General features: G+C 39.8%; 1 long non-coding RNA gene across 1 annotated transcript in view; it reads right to left on the bottom strand.

Moving 5' to 3' along the window:
- Window positions 1–3247: 3247 nt before the first annotated feature.
- Window positions 3248–21164, bottom strand: part of LOC123367988 — a 97176-nt gene continuing 79259 nt past the window's right edge. Inside the window, exon 4 of the long non-coding RNA XR_006578662.1 lies at window positions 3248–3397. This is a non-coding gene — a long non-coding RNA (uncharacterized LOC123367988). The remainder of the gene's footprint in view (window positions 3398–21164) is intronic.

Genomic DNA, 21164 nt, shown 5'->3' with positions numbered 1-21164 from the left:
GAATTAGGAGGTGTCTATTCACAGGTGCTGCAATGATTCTGAGAATGCAAATATACCCAGCTTGAGTGACACCAAAAGGGACTGCAAATGTAAGCCGATCATTTCTTGTCTGCTCTAAATTGAAAATGCAAGCAAACATATTCTAATAGCAATCTTCCTGCTCCACCTGTGATGCCCCCTTCCTGCAAAGGCATTCCTTCCTATGGAAGATGACTGAATGTAGTCCCTCCGAATCTTATCAACACCACTCCATGTGTCTGTCAGTGAGGGATCACTAGAAAGCAACAGAGCTGTCAAGCAAATAAATAAGGCATGCAACCTGTGCACTCCTTTATTCTCTAGGAGGAGACTTGAACTTAACTCTGCACCTTGTCCTTCCCCGAGACTTTTGAGCCAGCTTCAAGTCTGTGAAAGAAACTTTGATTGTGTGCTTTAGATGCAGGACTGGGAGTCAGGAGACATAGGACTTATTCCTGGCTCTGCCAGACTTCCTGTCTGAGCCTGAACACGTCAGGTGTTAACCTCTCCGTATCTCAGTTTCCCTGTCCACAAAAAGGGGATTATAATTACTTGCCTGCTGCAAAGTGTTTCAATAATTAATTTATGTTAATATATGAAGTGATTTGAGCCCCTATGACAGGAGTCATTATAGAAATGCCAAGTATTCTTCTTATTTTCCAAGAAAACACAAAAACATCCAAACACTGACAGGACATTTTTAGATGCTTTGCGACTCTGGATATCTCCTTTTTTCCAGGCTTCAGAAGAACATGCCCAACATCTGAGAGCTAGGTTTCCCTTCTCTAAAATGACTGATAACTGTGTTTTCAAGTGGAGATAAAAGGAAAAGGGACAATGAAAGATAGTGGCAGCAGTTTGGAGCGGTCTCTTTTGGCTCAGCCTCGGCCCTCTTATCTCACCTAATGGCAGAGTGACTGCCAATGTTTATTTGGCCATTCTCATTCACCAGCTGCTCCTGTACCATGTTGTTTTTCTTTCCAGATGGCAGCACGATGTTCCACGATAAAACTGACACAAAAAACAATGCAAAATTTGTCTAAGAGAGGTTCAGCAAGCATGAGAAAAACATCTGATATCTCTCAGAGCTAGCCAAGTTGCCTGATCTTGATGCCAGAGTAATTATGGGATGATTTGAACAGAGGGTATGAAAAGAAAAGCCACTGCCAAATTTATCAGGTATATTTCTGGAGAAGTAAAAAAATTAGAGCCTCTATTCATTTTTTGGCTCTGTGACAAAAATCAATCACTGCAATCTGAAAGGCTCCCAGAAGTCCCATATATTACCGGAGCCTTGTGGACTATTACATGCTGGCTAATTAATGGTCTGGTTATTTTAAATATATAATTCAATTATGCTGTGATCTAAGTCAGAGGAACATTGATATTATCTAAAAAATATTGTCCTGGGTTCTGTGTTTTGTTTTATTGATGTTTTATTGAAAAATGCTGAATAAAGGTTAATATTATTTAAATGTTAACTTTAATAACTGCCTCCCAAGCCCTGAGTTAAAATGCTACAAAAGAAAGAGGCACAACCCATGTCTTAGTCTTAAATTTTTCCTAATAATTATGAGGAACGAGCCTGAATGCCACACAGCAAATTATATATGCATTCCTCCTAGCAATAATAAACATGTACTTACCATATGTTTTTCTTTCCTCTAAATTCCCACTGCTTCCTGTCTTTTAGGCCCTGGTCTTACAATCAGATCCCTGCGCTCCTTTGGAACCTTACTGATATTAATAGGATCTGCCTGTGCATCTGCATGGAGCTAATTGCGGGCCTGGGGTGTTAGACTGTAAACTCTTCAGGACAGGGAATCTGGTTATGTCCAAGCACTTTGTCAGTGCTAAACTAATATCTATAATAACTAACAACACCACTGGGAATCATGAGGCCTTATGGTTCAAGGACAGGCTGAGAAACTGATTTATTTGAGCAAATCACATGACTTCATTGTTCCTCAGTCAATGCAACTAAAGAAAAGAATGCTGAACATTAAGGTTGCAGTGTAGTTATAGATGTGTTGGTCCCAGGATATTAAAGAGACAAGGTGGGTGAGGTAACATCTTTTATAATAAGGTGTAAGAAATTGGTCAAAAAAAGATATTACCTCACCCACCTTGTCTCTCGGACATTAAGGATGTCACTGAAAATCAGATGCTGCAATGTAACTGAAATGGTTTGGATGAATCTGGCACAGGAGGAACTTGCTTGAATCTGGGCTGCCCATATTCCAGGTGAGTGCCCTAACCTGCAGGCAAGTCATGGATCTCTCTCTCACACACATATCCTGGCCTGGAGAAACTGTCCTTGAAACTGGAAGGTTTCCATCAAAGGTTTCAAGAAATGCATTTTCTGAAGAAAGGGTTTCATCAAAAAATTCCTGATTAGCTCTACTAAAAATCACAAGATGTTTTAAAAACAGAGACTACATTATGTTTTGGGGGTAATTTTAGCCCTTGCCTGGCCCACCCCCAATAAGTGTATGACAACTGCAGTGTAGCCAACTCTCACAAATTAATAGCAAGTAAGATGATGTTGACGCTTGTTGCAGGAGCTTTTATGAGGGGACCCGACCAATATCAGGGGTCCATTGTGCTAGGCACCATAAATAAGTAAGAGACTTTCTCTACCTTGAAGAGCTTACAAACTAGTGGTGAATTTGTGATGTCAGAAGTGGAACTCAGACTTGCTGAACTCATCTCATATAGGGGCCACCAGGCATCCATTCAAAGGGAACAATAACAACAGAAGTCAAACTGGTGACTTCAAGGTTTTCAAATATTCAGAAGGGACCATTGTAACCATCTAGTCTGACTTCCTGTATAACACAGGCCGAAGGACTTATACTCTAGGAATAATTTGGGGTATCTTTTAGAAAAACATCCAATCTTGAGGTGAAAGGCTCTATAGCATGTTAGCAATGCCCTGCAACATCCAGTCTCCAGGAGTGTTAACGTTACACCTTTGAGAGCAAGTCTTGTTTTCTGGAACGATAAGTTTATTAAATCAGGTTCTGACCTTTTTGGAGCTCACACAGGCAGGATCATTCACTCTGGCAACACAGGCAAAATCTCCCAAAGGCTGTTCTTGAAGGGGCAGCATGCATTAATCAAAACATAAATACTAAAAATGCAACATTAATACATCATCTAAATACAATGTTTTACAATATAAAATCATGCAAACAGTAACTCAAATGTCTTTATACTAACCGTTATACATATATGTACATTGTTTTTCACCCCTGCAAGGATCACTAGCAGAGTTCTAAGTCCCAAACTTCACATCCATAGCACAGACCTTTTCCATTTCCACTACAGGAGTAGTTTGTAGGGGGAAAGCATGCTGTTATCCTCTATGTGAACCAGCCTACACAAGGAGATAGAATGCACACCGTGAACATGTTTTACTCATGTAACCTACACAGGAAATGCTATGCTTGGACTAGCCTACCTGAACTAGCTAGCACAGGTAGCAATAACAGTGAAGGCAGCACAGCAGTCAGAGGAAAACCTAGGGCTAAATTCAGGCTATAGCTACACTACAGAGATTATAGTAGCACAGCTGCACCAATGCAGTCATGCCGCTGTAGCACTGCTAGTGCAAACCCTAAGCTGACAGGAGAGAGCTCCTGTTGACTTAATTACTCCAGCCGCCACGAGCAGCAGTGGTTTGTGCAGATGCTCTAAACTGATAGGAGAAGCTCTCCTGCCAACATAACACTGTCCACACTGGTGCTTAGATTGGTGCAACTTACATTACTCATGGGAGTGGCATATTCATACGCTGAATGACATAACTTATACCGACTTAAGCTGCAGTGTGCACATAGTCTGAGTCTCTGATCCTGTTGTTTTGCACATCTTCCCTAAGCTACAGCCCATCGGGTGGGCAAGTCTCTCTACCTTCCTTCCCTACCAAAATCACTTTGGCATCAGTGTGCAACTGCTTGCAGCAAGCACCAAAATCATGTTACGTGCAAAAAAATTGTAAGATAGCAACACCTCCCTAATCTTCACCTCCCCTCACACAGTTCTTCTGTGAAAGGAATTACAGAAGAAATGCCATTGAACTTCTGGAGCAATATTTTTATGAATGGCTTCCCTAGTACAAATAAGAATATGTATCTAGTTAAATACATTTGCTGCCAATGTTCGTTCATATTTTTAAAATGAATTCATTTTGGCTAAGTTTGTGCCCCTCTTGTGTTCCCTTGTTGCCAACAGAGTGACATAAATTACATCGACTTAAAGCAGTGTCCCCTCGCAGAAGTGGAGTAATTATGCCTTCGGGAGAGCGCTCTCACGATGACATAGCACATCTTCACCATACGCTTCACCACAGTTGCAGTGATGTAGCGCAGTGGTGTGGACTTGCCCTCAGACATTCAGTAAGGCAACAAAACCAACCAATCACAGCTCAGCAACACAACATGAATGCACAGTATTGAATGCTTGCAGAAAATGGTTTGCAATTAAACCATGGAGGTAAACAAATTTCAAAAATAAAATCTGTTAAATACTATTGATTAGTGAATAAATCCGAGGAAATCTGATTTTATACTGGGATAACCCCTCAACAGAAAGAAAGGCTAACTTGTTCAGGTAAATTGCGTATTGTGAATTATTTGCTCAGTTCTATTGTATAGCTCTTTATATTTTCAGTGATGTGTGATGGAACACTAAATCCCTGACAAAATCTTAAATCTTACTTTTATTCTTGTTGAGAAGGTTGTGGGTGGGGGGGGGGAAGCTATTTTCACAGTTTTTTTAGCACTACTCCAATTGAAATGAAGATATAAACCAACGTGATTCAATGGTTTGCTACCCTATGCTGTTTGTAGATTAGACCTCACTTTGAACACGATTAGGCAAACGTCACAAGGTTTCAATGGTATATAGCTTTGTCAATGGCAAAACCCAGCAGTAGTATAACTGATCTGTGTAGTTTCATACCACAGGACATTTGATGTACAACAGTGTTTCTTGCTCACTTGCCTCAGGGAAGGGTGTTTTACCACAAAATCATCATCAGAGCATCAGTGCATTGACTACTTCTCAAAAAAATGTATTTTTCTTAGGAGGGCTCTCACTGGCCCTATAGTCTTGTGCTATAACTCTGTGTATATCTAGGTTTATAAATCAAGTGGTATTTCACACTAGTTTTTGTGGATGATGGCAGGATGCACTTTCATCCCTTTCCCTGGATGAAAAATCAAAGGTTCTAAGGTAACGAAAGAGTTAAGGTCATAGGATTTGCCAAGCATCATGATGTAATTCCTTTGAGTTTACTCATCGCAAAGTGACTTAAGACTCTGGATAATGTTCTCTTTCTTGAGATTCCAAGGGGATCAGAGGACCGTCTCTATAAACAAGATTAAGCAGCAGTTGACTTAACGAAAACTTGGCTTTCAATCAGGATGTCACTCAGTCATTGTGAACTTCTCAAGTTCTTCAATCCTTCTCATATAAAGTGCAGCCTCTTACAGTGTAGTTATGGTTAAAAAGAAGTGACTGTATAAAAATTGCATGTTCTTACTCAACAGATCTGTTCTCTGTACATATTCAGAAGTATAACTTGTAAGGCAAGTGACAAAAATAAACTTTTACTGCTTTTTACTCATGTAGGCCTTGCAGAACTAACATAGCTAAGAGAAATGAGTTAGATTCTATTCTTGCTCATTCATCTTCAATAGAATTGTTCTAAATGCAACTTAGATACATGCAAGTCATCCAGTGAAACACAGTCTCTAGAACTTCATGCTTGTCCAGATACAGCAAAAGGTTTTGTTTCTTATTTTGAAGACAGATTCACAGACCCTATGACATTTGGCACAGATTTTTCTGTCACATTTTCCTATGTGCAAGCCACAAACTATCTAAGTCATAGTGGTCTCAAGTTTGTAATTGAAGGTTCACACATTTCTAAAAATAATGCTGCATTTCTCTTCATCTCAAAGTCAGCCTTTGCATAAGTACCATATCCTCCCTTAATAACCACACTAGGGTATTGTTTTGACATTGATACAGAGTGAAGTGTATTAGTTCCTTTTTTGGTTAACTTTCAAATTATTTTTACTATATATTCTCTATTTAATGGCCATTGAAACCTTTGTATCTTATCCTCACCCTCCAAAAATAAAATAAAATAATTTATTAAGAAAGCAAAGGTTAAAGCCAATAAAGCCATAGACCCAGAAAGATCTTTTGCTAAATTATCTCTGCATCAGGTGAATATTTTTCCTTGCCCTATTTTTGACAACCACACTTTGACTCTGTCTCCCTACCTTCCTTTTATTTCATGAGGCACTTAGCTGATCAGAGTTCCTAGTAAGCTTTGACAGCTGGTAACTCCCAATAAACATAATCAGTTCCCTTAGGCTAACTCCAGAATGTCTAACTACCAATAGCTGGACATTTCATGGTATATAGTGTATGAATGTATACAGACTTTGTTCAGTTGGTAGAGAGTAGGATTCCTAAAGTTTCTGTAAAAATTACCTTTTGAGTCAAGATGGCACAATGAATAAAACAAAACAGCTGTTTTATGGTCCCTTAAGTAAACTTATATACAATAAATTCAATTATTGAATAAATGTTCGGACCAATGAAACATCACATTTTTCTCAGCCATAAATGATTACAATTTCCATTGAGCCCTATGTGTTAGTACATAAAGAGGAATAACAAGGAGTCAAGTGGCACCTTAAAGACTAACAGATTTATTTGGGCATAAGTTTTCGTGGGTAAAAAACCCCCACTTCTTCAGATGCATCTGTATAACTTTTTCCACGGTGCCCCTTACACATGGAACAGCCCTCCACTCAACAAGTCTGGAAGGTCTCTACCCAGGCGTCTGAAGAAGTGAGGGTTTTTACCCATGAAAGCTTATGACCAAATAAATCTGTTAATCTTTAAGATGCCACCAGACTCCTAGTTGTTTTTGTGGACACAGACTAACACAGCTACCCCTCAGATAAAGAGGAATGTTAGTTGACCAGCATCCTTCATTCATGTTATGTGCAATTTTGGACATACCTAAGTAATACACCCCGCACACACCCCATAAGGAAGATACACAAGGTGCTCAGACATTTAAGTTCAGAAGACAAATATGTGTTAAATATTATGTTAGAAACGGCAGATGAATCAGACTTCCTATACTATTCACTGTTAGGCTTTGCACTGGGGTCAATACTAAGCCAAACTTTTTAGTTAACTTTATAAGAGAGTCCCATCATGCTGGGGGTGGATTTAAAAAACTAAAACCAAACCAAAACAAAACCAAAAAAACAGGAATAGACACAGTCCCTGCTCAGAAGAGTCTTGGAACAAAGTGTTCAAACATGGGTGACTATTGAGGCACTTAAATGAAAGTGGTCTAATTTTCAAACGTATTGAGTATCTATAGCTCTCACTGACTTCAGTAAGATCCTCAGAATGGGCAAATATATCTCATATTTAAGAGCAGGTAGGATTTGAAAAATTATTTTTGAGTCAAACTTCTTTATATCTCCCATCGTCCTTGGTTCAGTTCAAACACACAATTTTATAGAACTATACATCTTCCCTGTTTACACTGCAGCATGGCAGTAAGTCATACCATCCCCTGCCAATGGTGCTGGCATGGTCTGTGTGCTTGACCCACCCTCTCATAAACATCTGTATACCTTTTTCCACAGTGCCCCTTACACATGGAACAGCCCCCCACTGAACGGGTCTGGAAGGTCACTACCCATTCCTTCAAATCACTCCCTTACATCCTACCTTTTCCATGATTCTACATGATATTGGCCAACTGATAGTGGATAGGCTGAGGCTGAGGAGCTGTCAGGTATAGCCACATATCATTGATGTATTAAATTTAAAAAAATTAATATAGTACAGATAAAATGTACAGATAATACCACCAGGCTATGGAGTTATTCCCAGTCTCTCTCTCTTTCAGGTCTAATGACAATTCAAGTATTTCATACAAAGTGGAACAGTTTCAACAGGAAGGAGTGAGAAACCCTCAAGCCAGACTACGTTATAGCCCAAAGGTTGTGGCACTCACTTGAGAGGGGGGAGACCCTAGCTTAAGTCCATAATCCAATGACTATTTAATTATTTATACATAGTGTAACAGCTTCAGCAGGAGAGACAGAGAGCATTGCCCCAGAATATCCCATATTGCAATGGTTCAAGGACTCTCCTGCAGTGTGGGAAACCACAGTTCAGATTGCTGCTCCACATCAGGCAGAAGACGGAATTGAACCCCAGTTTCCCACATCTGGGTGAGTGCCCTAACTACTGGGCTGAAGGTTATAAGGAAGGCACCATCTCCACTTCTGACCATTTTGTGACTCTAACCCTTCATTTCCTTTGGCTTTTATCTTTTAAAATTCCCCCAAACAAAACAATTTGGGGTCAACCAAGATGTTTAGTTCGACCCAAAAGGAAACTTCTTTGATTCACTGAATTTTTCAGATTTTTTTTCTGGATTTGCCAGCAAACCTAAAGATCAGTTATTCACCCAGCTCAGCTTTGAATGCTTAGTCATGGAGAGCTGAGGTGCTTAATGCTATTTTGCTTCAATCTTCACTGAAAAGGTTAACGATGACCAGATACTCAACACAATTAATATTGACAACCCTGGGGAAGGAATGAAAGCCAATATAGGAAAAGAACAGGTTAAAGAATATTTAGATAAGTTAGATGCATTCAAGTCTGAAGGGCCTGGTGAAATTCATCCTAGGGTACTTAAGGAACTAGCTGAAGCAAGTCATTAGCAATTATCTTTGAGAACTCCTGGAGAATGGGAGAAGTCTCAGAAGACTGGAGAAGGGCAAACATAGTACCTATCTTTAAAAAGGGGAACAAGGACAACCCAGAGAATTATAGACCAGTCTACCAAACTTCAATACCTACCTGGAAAGATAGTGAAGCAACTTATTAAATAATCAATTTGTAAGGATAATAGGGGGATAATAGGGTTATAAGGAAATTTCCTTCTTTGATAGAATTACTGACTTAGTGGATGGAGGGAAACAGCAGACATGATATAACTTGATTTTAGTAAGGCTTTTGAAACAGTTCCACATGACATTTTCATAAGCAAACTAGGGAAATGTAGTCTAGATGAATTTGCTATCAGATGGGTGCACAGCTGGTTGAAAGACACTGCTCAAAGAATAGTTATCAATGGTTTGCTGTCAAATTTGGAGGTGTATCTAGTAGGATCTTGCAGGGGTCAGTCCTGGGTTTGTTACTATTCAATATTTTCATTAGTGACTTGGATAATGGAGTGGAGTGTATGCTTATAAAAATTTGCAGATGACACAAAGTGAGGGGGGGTTGCAAGCACTTTGGAGGACAGGTTTAAAATTCAAAATGACCTCAACAAATTGGAGATTTAGTCTGAAATCAACAAGATGAAATTCAATAAAGATAAGTGGAAAGTACTTCACATAGAAAGGAAAAATCAAATTTACAACTACAAAACTGGGAATAACTGTCTAGGTGGTAGTACTGCTGAAAAGGACCTGGGGCTTATAGTGGACCACAAACTGAAGATGAGTCATCAAAGTGATGCAGCTGCAAAAAAAGGGAAATATAATGCTGGGGTGTACTAACAGGAGTGTTATACATAAGACAAGAGGTAATTGTCCCACTCTACTCAGTAATGGTGAGGTTCCAACTGGAGTACTGTATTCAATTGTGGGCACCACAATTTAGGAATGATTTGGACAAACTGGAAAGAGTCCAGAGGACAGCAACAAAAATGATAAAAGGTTTAGAAAACCTGACCTATCAGGAAAGGTTAAAAAACTGGGCACGTTTAGTTTTGAGAAAAGAAGACTGAGGGGGTGACCTGATAACAGTCTTCCAATATGTTAAGGGCTGTTATAAAGAGGACAGGGATCAATTATTCTCCATGTCTACTGAAGGTAGGACAAGAAGTAATGGGCTTAATCTGCAGGAAGGGAGATTTAGATTAGATATTAGGAAAAACTTTCTAACTAGAAGAGTAGTTAAGTTATGGAATTGGCTTCCAAGGGAGGTCATGGAGTCTCCATCATCATTAAAAACAAGTCAGACAAAACACCTGTCAAGGATGGTCTAGGGTTATTTGGTCCTGCCACAGCACAGTGGGCAGGACTTGATGACTTCTCGAGGTCCCTTCCAGCCCTACATTTCCATGATTCCCACTGACAAGAATGTGCTATTTCACAGCAATTTTACCTCTTCTTCAACAAAACAAATGATGATGATCAAGTGTCTGACTTCTCTATCTCTCACAGGGTACAAAAACACAATGAACAAGATTTTTTTTCTCCAATAAATCAACCTGTTTCCATACATCTCATTAATAATGCTCAGGGCATACTTGTATAAACATTGTCCACGTGGCCAGAAGGTAATAATAGAGTCTTGACCACACTGCAGCTCCCTATTTATCTTGACATATTTGCACTCCCCAAGTCAAATTCAACCCTGGTTTAATGTCACTTCCCTGAATAAAGTTAACACTAAGGCAGAATTTGGATCCTGATATTTTGCCACTCAAGCAGAGTATTAATCCCCAGGTTTCAAATCATAGCAAGCTCTATAGAATAATAACTAATACCTGACACCACTCTGAAAAAAAATCAGCTTGTAATCAATGTTGCCACCAACTCTTATGATATTATCACAAGTCTCATGATGTTTGGGATGAAATCCTGGCTACTCTGAAGTCAGTGGCATTGACCTCAATGGGATTAGGATTTCACTTTAGTGTTTTTCTTAAAGCTTCAACTCCTGGACTCAGCTGATTAAATGAGATTCTCAGCTTTCATTCACATATAAAAAAAGGACATTTCTAGTTTTCATGGTTGCAGAAAGAGCTTGAAAATGTAAACCATTAAGGCCCCAAAATCAAAAGACAAAAGTAACACCCACCCATGTACTATTTTTTAAATCTCATTTTTAAGCCAATCTCATGATTTCTGATGGGCTGATTCGTGGTTTTTTTTTTTTTTTAACGGTTGGGGTTCCCAATACTCCTATGTGGTAATTCCAGAAAACAAGAAATAAGGGCTCAGTTGCTTTCAAAGAATGAATTTGGATAAAACTAAAGGTCTGATCTTGCTCTCACTGAAGTAAATATGATTTTTTTCACTGACTACAAAGGAAGAAAGATCTGGTTCTAAATCATCATTCTTCCTTGTATCAAAAACTTACTGAAGATTTACAGAAAACTGTCTAGGGACTGGCAGACTTAGGACTCTGACAGTGATTGGTCTCATAACTGGTCAAGAATTTTATAACATTTGAAGTCTGAAAACAAGCGTTTTATCCCCTTGATACAGCTCAGTTTCAATATTACAAGCCATGGCCTATTCACCAGAGACTTGTATAACTTGTTACATGCCATCAAGAGGGGGTGTTGATATATTGGAGAGGGTTCAGAGCAGAGCCACCAGAATGATTAAAGGATTAGAAAATATGACCTATAGTGAGAGACTCAAAGAACGCAATCTATTTAGTTTAACACAGAGAAGTTAAGGGATGACTTGATTACAGCCTATAAGTATCTACATGATGAACAAATATTAAATAATAGCTCTTCAATCTAGCAGAGAAAGATATAACACAATCCAATGGCTGGAAGTTGAAGCTAGACAAATTCAGACTTGAATAGGCATACATTTTTAACAGTGAGGGTAATCAACCATTGGAACAATTATTAAGGATTGTGGTGGATTCTCTATCTCTAACAATTTTAAAATCACAATTGGATGCTTTTTCTAAAAGATCTGCTCTAGGAATTATTTTTGGGGAGTTCTATGGCCTGTGTTAGACTAAATGATCACAATGGTCCCCTTCTGGCCTTGGAATCTATGAATCTATATCAGAGGCTGTGTTGACAAAGTGTAAATTCCTGTAAATAGCTTCTTCACAATGACGCTGCACTTTGGAATGAATAAATTGAGATGGACAATGAAACCTGACCTGACTGAATTTTTCAATTAATGACAGACACTGATTACAATCTTTAGGACCATGTTTTGCCCTCATTAACACCTTGCACATCCCCCTTGAGTTCAGAATTTTGCCCCTAATATCTTACTTATTTTATGGCATATTGTACACCCTACAAATTAGAAAAATTCCAGCTCCAGTTAAATCTTAGTCTCAGTTGCCAAATTCAAGAGATGTTTTTGTACTTATGCTACAGGCTTGCCATCCTTGAATCACCATTAGAAGTAAGTGACTATTACTCTGCTAAAGCAATCCTTCCCATCTAATCAACCCCATTCATTTTCTAGGCTGTGCTTGCCAGACTCAGGCCACTGTTGGAGCAGGGGTTGCGGGTGGATTACACAGCAATCATCCTCCAGGTGGACTTTTCGATACTTCTAGTAAGAGCAGGTTGAACTATTCACTGCACAGCCCAGGTCCCACTGGCAATGAAACTGGCCTAATAGGTCTTTCAATCACTAACTTCTGCCCGGCTAAGGCCCCCTTTTTAAGGGAACAATGTACTCATATCCAGGACCACTAAAATTCTATATAGATGCCAGTAGATTCTTTCCCTTCCCTATTAAGGCTGCTCTTTACCTTTTCAATTGGATTCTATTCTGACCATTGGATGACTTCAGGCATGTGCATTGTATGTCCTGTTGGCACTTAATTCTTCTTCATATACCTGATTGTGTTATGATTTCCACTCCCTCTCTGTTCCCACATTCTTGCTCTTGTCTACAGGGTGGTCACACTTAATTTTCCAGTTTTGCCTTTACAATTAGATATCATTGCTGTGATATTCATAGTATTCCTTCTTTCCTATCATTAGTATAAAGAATACCTAGACAATACGGTGAATGCTGCAGTAACTTTCATTGGTTGTAAAGGCTATTGAAAAGATTTTTTACATGACCATTATATTTAGAAAATCAGGTTTTTGTTTAAGAAACCTAACACATGCATTCTGACAGTGTAGAAAGAGGAAAAAATGGGCTCAATACTTCACTAGAATAGAATACTACTTGTTTTCCCAATAGTGGTTTGTGCCAATTACAAATTCTTTCTCTGTCTCTTAACTGCTTGAAAAAACTATGCATTGAGTTGTCATACATCTGATCCATCATCACATCATGAATAATATATTGCATCCCATATATAGGAAATGTATATACAATTGGGTCCTAAGTCTGCCATCAAATCTGCTGTTTTTGTATTTCTGCTTTTTGCCATGACATAAGTGATGGAGAGAGCTTGAAAGCAGCCTCCTTTACTTATATTACCAGCCACGTGAGTTTCACTGTTCTCTGAATATGTGGATCAAGTCCAGCTATCGGGTCATGTTGTACTGTTAAATCAATGTAGAGTTCTGCTTAAAAGTTAACTGAAGAGTTTTGATTAAAAATTGATGCAAGAACATGGCCCATTGCCCTCAGTCTGCATGCGCTATTACTGACATTTGGAAATGTTAGAGTCATTCATACTCTATTAGTTATAACTGCAGCACTTCCTTTCAGACATAACATCAACAAACCGATACAATGGCCATTTCTTTTATTACTGAGAGCTGTAAACAAATAGCATGAGCCATATTAATCTTCTGATAAAGCTTTGTTCTTTTACCCATTTGATACAAGTCTTTGACTGATACACCCTAGGACAAACTGAGAGTGGACTGAACAGAACTATCTTCTAATAAAAGTAAAGAATTGACTTGTTAATTTCTATTTTGATGTTAACATAATCTAAGAAGTGGAAATTGATTTGCATAGAGGGTGATGAGAACATACCTAAAATAAAGGAGTGCCTCTATATAATTTCTAAGGCACCCTGGCATGTTTGCTAATGTAATTGTTTGTTTGATTTGTCGAGTCAACACCCCTTTTCATTCTTGAAACACCCCCGTTCCATTTATGGTGAGAAAGTATAATCTGAAGAATAATCATTCTGCTACTGACCCACTTGGGTCCTCCTTGCTAATCTTAAAATACATTCCTCCTCAATAGGTATTTCCTAGTCAATAGGCATTTCCTAGTCAAGGTTCATATAACATTGCATAAGAGTACCAAAAATTGACAGTTATGAGAATTATTGTTCAGGATTCTTCATCACATAATGCACATTTAGGTTTAGCTACTGATCTCAACAATTATGAAAATGTTATTTGAAAATCAGAAGGATACTCAGCACTTTTGTGGGTAAAGAAATGAATAGGGAGTTTGTTGTAAGTCACAATAAGACAGGGGAACCATTGGAACGGCAAACTACATAGATAAGAATATTCCTGGTGTACATAGTCAGGATAGCTAGAACTTTGGTCTAGAGAGCCAGATACTCAGAGACAGAAATACCACCTACAATCAGATCTGTCAATGCCAGATGCTCAGAAAACAAAGGATAAGTGCATAGAAAATGTTCTCAATGGACCATCAGTCAAAATCTCCCATTTTCATGTGAAAATCCTCAAAAGAAGAGATTTTGATCCTTCATAGTAACACGATAATTGGAAATAGAAAAGACTCACATTGTTGAATGGATCCCCATGCCAGGCAGGGCGTATAGATAGTACGATGTATCCTTATATTTAAATTCAGCTCATAGCTTTCTGAGAGTTATAAATCTGCTTTCATGCCAGCTTGTTGACTTTAGGCATATATATTTCGTGAACCACCACAATTAAAATCCAATACTCAGTCTGAGAGTACAAGGAATGGAAAAGCATGACCTAACTGAATATGTGAGATAAATGATGAAGTGTGTCTTATAATGAGTCTTCATATGAAACAAAGGGCTTGTACTAGAGGCAAATTCCATGTATGTAATACTCATGATAGGATTCTCATAAATTAAGAGATTTGTTGATTGCAAACCAGTGATTTTCAAAAGTTTTTTAAACAAAGAAAGCATGCTTGTACTTCTATTATTATGCCAAAAGAGGGCACTTGAAGCTCTCAGTAGAGAGGCCACAACATAATCAAATCTAGCTGTACATGGATTACTTTTCAGGAAGGTTTCAGAAACCTTTATGCCAGACTACACAGCAATGTAGAAGCTGTCCCTAGACAATGGGCTTTTTCAAACAAACAAGTGTATCCCTTTTAAGGGAAAATCATGCTGCAATATGACAGTGTCCTGAAGGAGGGGGAAAAAAACCCAACCTTAGAACATGCTTATACACCATCTAAGTGCGAAAAGGAGCTTTAAAAACTGACATTGCAATAACAACAACAATCTTTCCTTTTCTCTTCTGTTGGGATTTTGTTTCTTAAGGGTAACATCATCTTTCTTTTTATCAATCTAACATTTGTCAAAGAGTTTAAGGTCACCTACTGCTTTACCTCACCACAATAAAAGGTTAACACCTAGACGTCATCAGTAGACCCCAATCTGTAAAATCTCATAGTGTCAGGGTGACATTCAGTGCCTCATTTCCGGTAACAAATGGCTGTGGGTATATCTAGACTGCAGTGTAAGCCCAGGGTTCAAACTCAGTCTCAAGTCTAACCCCAGGGCGGGTGCAAGGATGTTTTGCGCCCTAGGCAAAACTTCCGCCTTGCCCCCCCCCCCGAGCCCTGTGACAGCTCTCCGCCCCTCTTCACCCTGAGGCACCCCCCCTAGGAGCTCCGCCCCTCTTCACCCTGAGGCGCCCCCCCCACAGCAGCTCCCCCTCTCTGCCCTGAGCCCCCAGTCTGGGGAGCCGTGTGGCAGCTCCCTGCCCGAGCTCACCTCTGCTCTGCCTCTTCCCCAATCAAGCCATCGCTGCTCCACTTCTCCCACCTCCCAGGCTTGCGGTGCCAATCAGTTGTTTGGCGCCGCAAGCCTGGGAGGGAGAGAAGGAGAGTGGGGCGGCATGCTCAGGGGAGGAGGCGGAGCAGAGGTGAGCTGGGGCAGGGAGCGGTTCCCCTGCGTGCCGCCCCCCCCTTACTTGTTGCAGGCGGCCCTCCCGTGCCCCCCTGCCCCAGGTCCCTCCACCTAAATGCCAACGACGACCAGGGCGGTCGAAGATCCGGCCACCGCGGTCGCCGCTGAAGGACCCGAAATGCCACCCCCCAAATGCTAGCGCCCTAGGCGACCGGCTAGGTCACCTAATGGGTTGCACCAGTCCTGCCTAACCCCCCTTCCATCTACACAGAAATTGCAATGCCCCAGGGCCCAAGGATCCCATGGGAGCGGAGGGTCCGAGCATGATTCAAGCTAGGACTCAGGATTCAAGCCCTATTGCTTTGCAGTGTCGATACAGCATCACTAGACTTGCACTCTGGTAGTCCACTGAAAGTCTTCCGCAATCCTGCAGGCCAACTTTCTTTGTCCTCTGGACAGTCAAGTTTTCCCACACTGCACCACAAACAAAGGGCCAGAGGGGCCCACATTTTGGGAGGGCACTACAAAGTCTGGGATATGGGTGGTTGGACTCAGGCCCACACACTGCAGTGTAGACACTGGAGCCCCAGAGTTCAACAATTTTCAACCACTTGAGTGTCTACACTCATTTGTAACCCCAAGGTCTAGGTTAACAAACCCATGATCTGTTAACTAAAATTCTACTGACCTTGGGCTTAAATTGCCATGTATGCATACTCTGTATTCACATGCTTCTTAAGTGGCTCTTTGAAAATGCATCTTTTATCTAACTGCATTTCCACTGATATGGAGACCTGAGTGTGGAAAATACTCACCACTCATTACTGAGCTCCACTCGTTAGTTCTGATTTTGATCTTAAACTATGGCTACATTAGAGAGCTTAGCAGGGCGTAGCTGCACCGCTGCAAGCTCTCTATGTAGCTGCTCTAAGCTGACAGGAAAGAGCTCTCCCATTGGCTTAATTACTCCAGCCCCTGCATGCGGTGGCAGTTATGTTGATGGGAGAAGCTCTTCACTGAAGCTGTAGTGTAGCCATAGCCTGAATTACCGTGGTTTTCCTACAGTGGTGTAGCGCTGTTAATTTTCATGGACGTACTCCTGATATACATTGGTGTCACTGAGGTCAACATTAGGCCCATATTGGTTATGGACTAGATTCTGCAAGATGCTGAGCACTTCTACTGAAGAAGAATCTAATAATAAATAGCTTTAAAATACAGAATGAGTTAATTTAAAGTTCAGTTATTTGATGTAAAATAAATTTTATAATGAAAACATTAACATTGCGCAAGAGTGGCTTGCACTGTCCATAATGGTATTTGGGTTGGTTAAAATCTCTGGTATTCAGCTGAAACCCCCAATTATGAGGAGACATATTACTAGAACAGAGAATTTCTGCTTATGTGTCCTTTCCCTTCATCTATTCAGTTTCAGAGTAGCACACCTTAGGAGATTGGGATCTTGTCTAAAGTGGTTGCCCATCACACATATTCGTTACAGAAGCAGAAACTAAAAACATTTATGGCTTCAGGTAAAAAGGATTCTCTCTCCACACCCCTGTTGTAAATATCAAGCAGAAAGCTAATGCAAAATAAATACGGAGATCTGGCTTTTATGTTATCTTTTCAATCCATCAGCATTCTAATCCTAAATGGGCTTATATATACTCTACGAGTGAGAGAAAATAGTCTTCTGGCTGTATGAGAAATTTAATCCATATTAAGTCATTGTGTATATTTTTATATTCCTTACTGTAGAGCTAGAGAAAAATGTAGTGTATGCTGATAAGGAATGCAGGGCAGAGCAGTTGATTGAGACCTTGAAGGCAATGTTGGTAGGAAGAATAGAATACTATCGTTTTAAAAGTACTAAATCCGGTGCTGGAGTTTTTCTGTCCTAAAATGTGGAGAATCACAACAAGACATGACAGGGGTAAAGAAGAGAGATCAGGAGGATACATGACCAAAAGGAGAATAGGGGAACGATTGTGTTTCACAGCTACACGTCTATGTTTCTCAGTGATCTTTGCCTGTTATTTGCTGGACCCCATGGTTTGTCTGCTGGACACTACTATTTGGATCTTGTTATATTTAGAAAAGTCAGTCAGGATTGCATTAAGATATTTCCAGAGCTTACAGCGGGAGGTTTCTACATTGTCTTTGTGGCTCAGTTGGATTACATAGCTGCATAGTTCAGCAAAAGAAGTTTTGAATGAAAGAAATTGTCAGATAATGATGGAGAAACAACTAGGTGAAGGAGAAAAGATCTTATTACTGCTTACAAAACTCCAGTTTTATGAACCATCCTTTAGGTATATTCTTTCAGTGCCAATGTCTTTTTGTGTGCCACACAGAGTATACGTACTCAAATGAATCCTATGGACTAAACTCAAACCTTGGCCACTTCATCTTTCTGCAATCAAGGGAAGCATTTGCTATGGCAGGGGGTTCCCCCCCTATCCCGATCTTGATTCCCTCCATCCCCCAGACTTTTCATAGCTCCTCACCAGCTGGTGCTGCAGTGTCTCTACTGGGCCTGCGGGGGCTGCTGTGGGCAGGCTGGGCTTGGAATCCTCACTGGTTTGTTGTCAGTGCTGCCCCCCTCTCCCCAGATCAGCCATCAGTGAGATACCCCACCAACCTGCCGCCCTTCTCCCTCTCCAGGATAGGGCTGACATGCCACCTTCCCACCTCCCTCAAGGATGGGACGAGCCCACTAACCCACCATGAGCAGCTGCAACCTCAGTGGGGAGGTGGAAGCGAGGAGACAGAAGTAGGGATGCTGATGCAACTTTTTCCCCTCTCACCCGAATTCTTCTGAAATGATGCCCGTGATTTGCGTAAAATAATGATTACCTGAAATTCATATTATCATTCACAACTTGGTATGTGTATAGTCCTAAATGGGGAAGAACAGAGGGAGGAGTGTAGGAGGGTGGTGAGGAATGTGTGCCTTTCAAAAGAGCCAAGGATTGCAACATGCTCAAACATATGGGCCTACATTTTTAAGATTTTGGATGCTTCAGCTTTTAGGTGCCCAAGTTGAGACTCCTTACAGAGCCAGATTTTCAGTGATGCTGAGCACTCACCCTCTGAAAATCAGGCCCCTCTAGGTGTCTGAAGTTGGATACCCAAAAACAGATATTCATAATCACTAATATTTTTGAAAACAGACCATGTACTACAGTCCAGCTTAAAAAAATAAATCAATGCAAACTAGACACCACTGTTCTAGGGCTCATTTGACTCCCACACAAAACCTGATAAAAAATGAAATGCACTAACTATTAAAATAAATGAAAATAATAATGGCTAAACCTTGAAAGGTTTGCAGTTGGTTTTTGCTTGGATACTGTAGGGCAGTGGCTTTCAACGTGTGGTTCACGGACCGGAGACTATGTCTAAGATTTCCAAAGGGGTTCGCACCTCAAATGAAAAAACTTTGAAAACCACTGCTGTAGGTAATGCTCCTGCATTGGCTTGGGAACAGTCTAGGTACCTTAAGAGGTCTTTGGAATTTCACCTTGCCAGTTTTAAAAATCTGTAATAAAATGCTCAAGTTGAAAACACTCTCCTGTACATCATTGCATATATTAATACAGCCAACTGTATAAATCACATTATGATAGTCCAGAATATATAACCAGGCAATGTATATCCCAGATCTGACAAGTAGCAGGTATGGGTACCTCACTAGAACAAATGTATCTAACAATTTGGGTACTAACAAAACAGTGCTCCAGAATTTTCTATAGTGATGTGGATTCAGGATAAATTTGTTATGAAAAATAAAATGACAAGGGTAATTGAGGAGTGGATTTCACTTCCATGGGTCTAGCTCTTTGATCAAACACTACAGCATATCCAAGTTTTTCTATTAATGTATTTTACACATGGTGAGATTATTTTGGTGCACTTATATTTAACCTTAATGTCTGCTTTTTCAAAGAGGAGAAACTGTGGCTCAGCATCTCGAACTGTCAAAGCAACCTACTGGAGTTTTCTTTTTATAGATGAAAAGAAATGTCCAGATGACGAAAGAATTCTCAGTAGCAAAACTATCACACCATGATTACTCTGGCAGCAACATCCCATCTCAAAGTACACATGGCTGCATAAACAGAAAGCTCGGAAACTTTCAGTGATACCCACAACTTTTTCAATTACATTTGAAACTTCATGTCATCTCAAGAGATTCACTAGCGCTGGAGCTGCTACTGAAAATGTCAAATCTATTCTTTTTTTTTAAAATCACTTTATTTTTGAATGGGCCAAAAGTAAGTTATCTCCCCCTGCTAGGGACCCTCAAGTTTAACATTAGAAGTTTTGTGACAGTCTAGTAAACCATTAATGAGATTTATTTTTGTGACAGACAGATGTAAATGTATCCCTCTATTCCTATCCTTTCAGGTCCCTGTCTGCCGATGAATGTTAATAATTAGTAGTTGCGTTCCCCCTCCCTCTTTATAAAATTGCATTCTTCATAAATTCATCATCTTCTTTTTTTGTTATGTTTTGTTTTCTCAAAGTACCAGCAGCCCTGACAGTCTCCCTTTGTTCTTATGTTTATAAATTATTTATAATGTAGAAATATCTCTTCTTAGTCTTAAAAAATAAACTAATGGGTGAACATAACATACTGCCAGCAGCAGATCTACCACAAGGTTTAAAAAAAGAGCTCACAGTTAACAAAGGAAGAAGGAAAGAACACTGCATGGAAATCCATTTATCTGAGTGTACACTGAGTTTTGTTTGCAGGTGTTAAATACATCTGAGTTACTCTCACTTTATGCTCTTTTTCAGTCACTTTTCCAAATTAAAACACCTTCACTGACTCCACAAAAATAGCCTCTTTTAGGACTTCTCGACACTGACAATTTGTACCACTTTAACTATACCTGTATAGTTAAAGCTGTACAACTCCTATAGTGTGGACACAGTTATACTCATATAAATTTACTTATAGTGGTATAAGTTAATTCTGCATGGGAAGGGGAATAAGTTACATTAGTATAAAGGCACCTTTAAACAGATACAACTATGTTCACACTATAGGCTGTACTCCTATAATTATATTGGTAAAAAAAACCCACACCCATAACTGATATACTTCTACTGATACAGAGACTATACAGACCAGAACTCTGTCTCTTTGGGTTGTAAACAGGAGTGTCACAAAAAATCCATACATTGCACTGCATTTAGTGAAGGCTAACAGCCATGTGCCCCAAATACATACACTTCTCAAACACCAAATCACTATTGAAATATAACAGTATTTGCCACCT

This window comes from Mauremys mutica, chromosome 4, assembly GCF_020497125.1.
Source record: "Mauremys mutica isolate MM-2020 ecotype Southern chromosome 4, ASM2049712v1, whole genome shotgun sequence".
Taxonomy (NCBI): Eukaryota; Metazoa; Chordata; order Testudines; family Geoemydidae; genus Mauremys; species Mauremys mutica.
This window is presented reverse-complemented; position numbering and strand designations above follow the sequence as displayed.